The sequence below is a fragment of the Rousettus aegyptiacus genome, unplaced genomic scaffold (assembly GCF_014176215.1).
Source record: "Rousettus aegyptiacus isolate mRouAeg1 unplaced genomic scaffold, mRouAeg1.p scaffold_m13_p_2, whole genome shotgun sequence".
Taxonomy (NCBI): Eukaryota; Metazoa; Chordata; class Mammalia; order Chiroptera; family Pteropodidae; genus Rousettus; species Rousettus aegyptiacus.
Window position 1 is genome coordinate 2348763 of NW_023416295.1, and position 5917 is coordinate 2354679.

Here is a 5917-nt window from a genome sequence, read left to right on the forward strand (position 1 = left end):
CCAAAAGGAGTACAGCGTCAAGTGGATTTTGGCACAATTCTCAGATTACCTTGCAGAACCTTACGTCCACCACCAGCCAACAGCCCGACCAGCCAGGAGCATCCTGTGTTCTGACTACTCTGGTGACACTCAGTAGATCTTCCTTTATTGCCTTTGCCAGACAGATGTAAAAAAAAAAAAAAAAATTATCTCATTGTTCCGCTGTTTTCTCTCTCTCTTTTTTTTTTTTTTTTTTTTGGTCAATTGTCAGCTTATGTCCAGAGAATATTTTTCTGAGGCAAACCTGTGTAAAGAGGGGTCTGGGTAATAATGCAAGTAAACGTGGCGGCTGTTCTTTCGTTAAGTTAGGGACACATGTTGGAACCACATGTTTCCCCAAACTTACAAATCAGGGATGAGCTTATAGGAACAGACCACACTGGATGTGGGTTATGCTCAAATCATTTGCAAAACTCTGAGTTGAAAATGAGAGACTGTCGATTCGTTGATTGGAGTAGTATTTATTGGGTGTCTGCTATGTTCCAGGCACATAGAGACTTTACAATCTAGCTGGGAAAGATGGCAAGCGAGTAAACAAATAAACAAAGTAGAAAACACCAGACAGTTGTAACTGCTGTGTTAAGTTAAATTGGGGATGCTTGTTTAATAAACTTGTCAAGCAAAGGTTTATTTTCAATGATTGATGGAGCTGATGACCAAATTCAGCAAATATATGTGGAATATCTGTTATGCTGTGGGGGAGGGGGAGGGTAATGAACAAGGGGGCATGATTCCTTGCAAAAAAAAAAAAAAAAAAAAAAAGAATGGTTCCAGTTCATTTGAAGGTTAGGGAGTGGAAAAGACATAGAAATTTAAGAATTTAAAAAATTTTCTTAGTAGATAGTAATTTATGCTTCTCTGAGCGCTCCATCAACCCCACAGACACCGATTCTCGCAGCAACTCTGTGTCATCACCCAGGGACCACTGTCTCCGCTACTCAATGAAAGACCAGGCCTTGCCCACGGGCACGTCGCTGGTAACTTGCCCGGCGGGTACTGGCAGCGTCCACTGTGAGGACACTTGCAGTAAAGCAGCAGCAGCGCCTGCCACGCTTTTGCTGCACTGCAGCTATAACGCAGAGTCGTGTCCGAGAAACATGCTTCTCGCACGGTAGTGGCTACGCAGCGTCGGTGCCCGTCGAGTGTCAGGCTGCAACTGCTGTCAGAAAACTTGCTTTCCGGCAGCGGCATGGCTACAGCACTTTTGCAGGTTGGCAGATGTTAGGCGGTGTCTGTTGCTAGGGAACTTGCTTTACGGCAGCGGCAGTGACTGCTGCACTTTTGCCACAGTGCAGCTCTCATGCAGTCATTTCCGAAGAAACTGCTTTACGGCAATGGCATCGCCGTGCCAGTGCTTTGCGGGTGTGAGGGCGTTGCTGTAGCGAGGGAACATGCTTTACGGCAACAACAGCAGCTGCCGCACTCCTGCCGCACTGCGGTTTGTAGGCCCGGCGGCTGTGAGAAAAGGTGCTTTACGGCAGCGGCCGCGTCTGATAATGTATACCGTACTGACACGGTAACAATATACACCATACCTCAAATAAATTAGGTCATTTTTTTTCCTTCTGAATTTCTAGAGGGAATGAGCATCACTTTTGAAATCATTATGACTCCTGGGGTCCCAGCAGAGCTAACAAAGCGAGCACAGGTGACGAGGCAGAGGACCAACAGATCTAGGCCATAAAATTCCAGCCTCGGCAAACATGCTGTCGGCTCACTAACTGCTAACTGAGAACACGGCTAACAGGTGATAAGAAAGCTCCTGCCTCTTTAATGGTTCAGTCTTTTCCAGTGTGGGCTCGCCTTACTGTCATAGACACGTGCATAAATATGTTTGCAAATACCCACTGAAGTTTACATTTTAATACACCTTTGCTCTTTGCTAAGTATAAAAGCCAAATGTCTGACTCCTTAAAAAGCATAAGAACATTCCAGGGGTGTAAGAGCTTCATAGTTTTCCATCTTGGGTTGGTATTTTCATAACCAGAAGTAACAGATGAGAGTGATTAATGATTTCCATTAACAATGGTAAATTTTTAACAAGGAAACCTCCCTTCTCTGCAATTCACTCCCTTCATCTCCTTATCCAATTAGTACCTTTATTTTCACAGCAAAAATGGTATTCCTCCCCAGTAGTTCATTTTTAGTTCAAGCCCCAGTGGGATTATAATTTACTTCTTACTCTTCTGAAGAATTTGAAAATTATGTGGTGCCTTTGCACAGTTATTTATCGGGGCCACACGTGTTCATGGAGATGAAGGAATTCACAATTGTGTCATGGAATGTTTCCGACCCTTTGATTTGCTTGCTTGTACTCGACAGTAACATTTTCCTTTCCTCTGTACTTCTAAATTACTTTGCAGGACAAAGGCTGGATTCAGAAGGGGTGGATTCTAATTTACTCTTGCCAGCTGGCATCTGAGTAAATGGAAAGACATTGGGCCATAAGGAATCTGATCCCACGAGCCACAGTCGCATGAGCAAGGCACTAGGAGGGTCCACCAGCTACAGATATTTTCCTTTGTCATTTTAATGTCACTACCAAAGTAATGTTTGTACACTGTACAAAGATGAGAAAATACTGAAACTGTGTTAAACCTCCCAGAAATCAGTACATTTAACATTTTGGTCTATTTTCTTCTACTCAAAGGTTCTTTTTTTCCCTCCTTCCTTTCTCCTCTCCTTTTTCTCTATGTGTATGTATGTGTGTAACCGTATATACGTATATAATACAAGCACACACGAAACATAGGAGTCAAACTATAATACTGTTTTGAAATTCACTTTTTAAGCTTACTAATATATCCCATTTGCCAATAAAATTTAGCATATTTTGAAAAGTTTATTTTAATGATGGGTAGTGTTTCATCATATGGATGTAGCATATTTTATTTAAATAAATTTTTGTCATTGGGTATACAGAGGTCTCCTGTAGTCTACTCTTATAACTTGAGATACAACATAACTCTTTTTATTTAAATATTTTTGTGTATCTGTGACCATGGCTGAGGTTAATTTACTTAAAGTAAAATTACAATTTAAAGAGCCCGAATGTTCTCTAGGGTTTAGATGCCCTCCAGATAATCTGTGCTCATTTACATTCTGCCAGCGGCCAATGAGGGTGTGCGTTCCCTGAACCCTCGCCACTGAGGCATCATATCATTTTAATCACATTTTTTTGACAATTTGGTCTGTGTAAAATGATGTTTCCTTGTTGGAACTGCGTTTCTTTGATTCCTAGTATAGTTGAAACTTCTTAATCATTTTTCTTAGTTATAAAAGGAATAAATGATCATTGTAAAATGTGCAAACATTAACATCTTTGAACTAAAATACTCACCTTTTTTTGTATACTAGATCACATTTTTTAATAGACCTAAATCTTTAGAGTAGTTTCATGTTCACAGCAAAACTGAACAGGAAGTATAGAGATTTCCTGTATACTGCCCCCAGCCAACAACCACAGCCACCCCCACTGTGAACATTTTTCACCAGAATGGTCCATTTGATGAAACCGCAGTGACACATCATTATCACCCAGACTCCACAGTTCACACGAGGGTTCACTTTTGGTACTGTGCATTCTGTGGGTTTGACAGATGTAGCTGCCACTCTAGTATTCTACAGAGTAAAGTACTCAGCTTTTAACGAAAGATTTTCTGTGATCTCACACTCCTATCCTCTCTCAGAAGTCCCCCTTTTCCCCCAAAATGCACTGTCTGGGTCTTTCCTTCTAGACCTAAAGGAGTCTATTAAGACAATTTTTCCTAACCAGACAAATTTCTCTTCGAGGGAAACACTGGTGCCAGTTGTCAACATTGCAATTTATGTATTCAACTACATTTTCTATTTGGCTTCAGATATCATTTCTTTTAAAAGATGTATTGTGATTCGTATAGTTGAGATTCCTGTTCCCATCCTGTTCTACTCTATGTAAATGTATTTGGATCCACGCGGGATTCTGTTACATGGAGATGGTATAATGTATCTATTTTTCCATGAATGGGCTCTTAGCTTTTGTCTCATCTTCCCTTTTATAAATAATGCCATGATGAACACCCACGTGTGTGAGACCTTCTGTAGGATCCATTCCGAGTTAGTGGAAGGTGAGAATGTAGGATCCACTCATCACCAGATCCACTGGGAGAGGCAGATTGTCTTCCAGGGCAATTACCCCACTTACACTGTCACCCCCAGCACTCTCCCTGCACACACCCACGGGACAGAAGTGTCACCTTTTCTCCACACCTTCATCGACATCTGCTATTGTCCTATTTTTTTTCTTCTAAAAAAACGTTTTATTTTTATTTATTTTTTAATTTAAATATTTTATTTAAAAGAATGTTTTAGTCTATGGCCATGCGACCTTGAACAAGCCCGATCCTGTCTGATCTTGGAAGCTAAGCAGGGTCAGGCCTGGTTAATACTTGGATGGGAGACCACTTAGGAAGACCAGGTGCTGTAGGTGTAAAAAAAATTTAAAAAAAATTAAAGGATTGTAAGCTGACAATGTCCTTGCAAAGGGTTGCCTTGCCTAAAAAACAAACAAACAAACAAATAAAGGAAATACAATAAAATAAAATGTTTTATTTTAAAACTTATTTCTTTCATCTACCTGCAATTTTCGTGGGGTATGGTGTCCGGTATACATATTCAACTTTATCTTCCTTGTATGATGGGTCGCTGTTCTAATGCCTGCCTCTCCTGCCTGCCCTACACCATCTCAGCCCTTTGCTCCTACACATGGATTTTATGATAAAAGCTGATGTCAAGTTTCATTCACAACCTCGTGGGATTTTGCTTGGATTTCAGAAGTTCATTTAGAGGGAGTTGGTATCTCTATAAAGTTGCTTTTCCACTTGTAAACAGAGAATGCATTTCTACTTATTTAGTTATTTTTAAATTGTGTTATAATTTTCAAAATCAAAGTCCTACTCATCTTTTGTTAGGTTTATTCCCAGATCCTTATAAGTTTTGCTGTGTTTTTGGCAGACACTTTTATCCTGTAATTACATTTTCTAATTCATGATTACTGGAAATAATAACTGTGGGTCTTTCCAATCCCTTCATATTTTATTTCGTTTGGGATTTTTTTTCTTCTTCTTTCTTTTTTTTTGGTAAGAGAAGGAAGACTTTTTTCTTCATCTGGTACTTGTTAGGGTTCCAGTATAAGTTCATTAGAAACAATGATGATAAACAATTTCTTGTTCTTCACCTCAAAATAAATGCTTCTAATATTTCACCACTTAAGTAGGGTGATTTCTCACTGTTTTGTTGGTGTCTTTTATTAAGCTAAGAATACCCTCTTTTCTTATTAATTTCCCGAGTTGTTATTTGATCGCATGTGAATGCTGAATTAAGTCGAATGTTTTTTTCTGCATCTACTGTGATGACCATATGATTTCTCCATTCATCTAGCAACACGGAGAATTATAACAATAGGTTGTCACATACCGTTTGTTTTGTATGCCCCTACCCGTTAAAAGTCAGAATGAAATACTTCCTATTCCTTTTGTATCTTTCATTATATGATCAAATATTTTCCATTGTGTGATAAATTAAGAGCCATAAAATTCATCTTTAGTTTTTCCAGTGACTAATTTTCTGGCTTTAAATCAAATGGATAAGTATCGTCAATCTTTTTTCCCAACCCCAGACACAAAATTTTTTAAATGGAATAATTTCTTGCCCTTCTGCTATGAAAATCAGCGTATGCGCACTTTAGCCCACTCTTTCCTCTTCCTTTTATTAAAAAGTACAGAAATTTTAGACTTTCTGTATTGTCAGTTCTTTTTAAATTTTATTTTGTCAGCTCTTCCTTTAAAAAGTTGCCATTTACAGTGTTTCATAAACATAATTATCGTAGTTGTTTACCTTT

At 39.1% G+C, this 5917-nt stretch overlaps 1 pseudogene; it reads left to right on the plus strand.

Moving 5' to 3' along the window:
• The first annotated feature begins 4388 nt into the window (after positions 1–4388).
• LOC118614814 lies at positions 4389–4507 on the plus strand (annotated as a pseudogene).
• The last annotated feature ends 1410 nt before the right edge of the window (positions 4508–5917 follow it).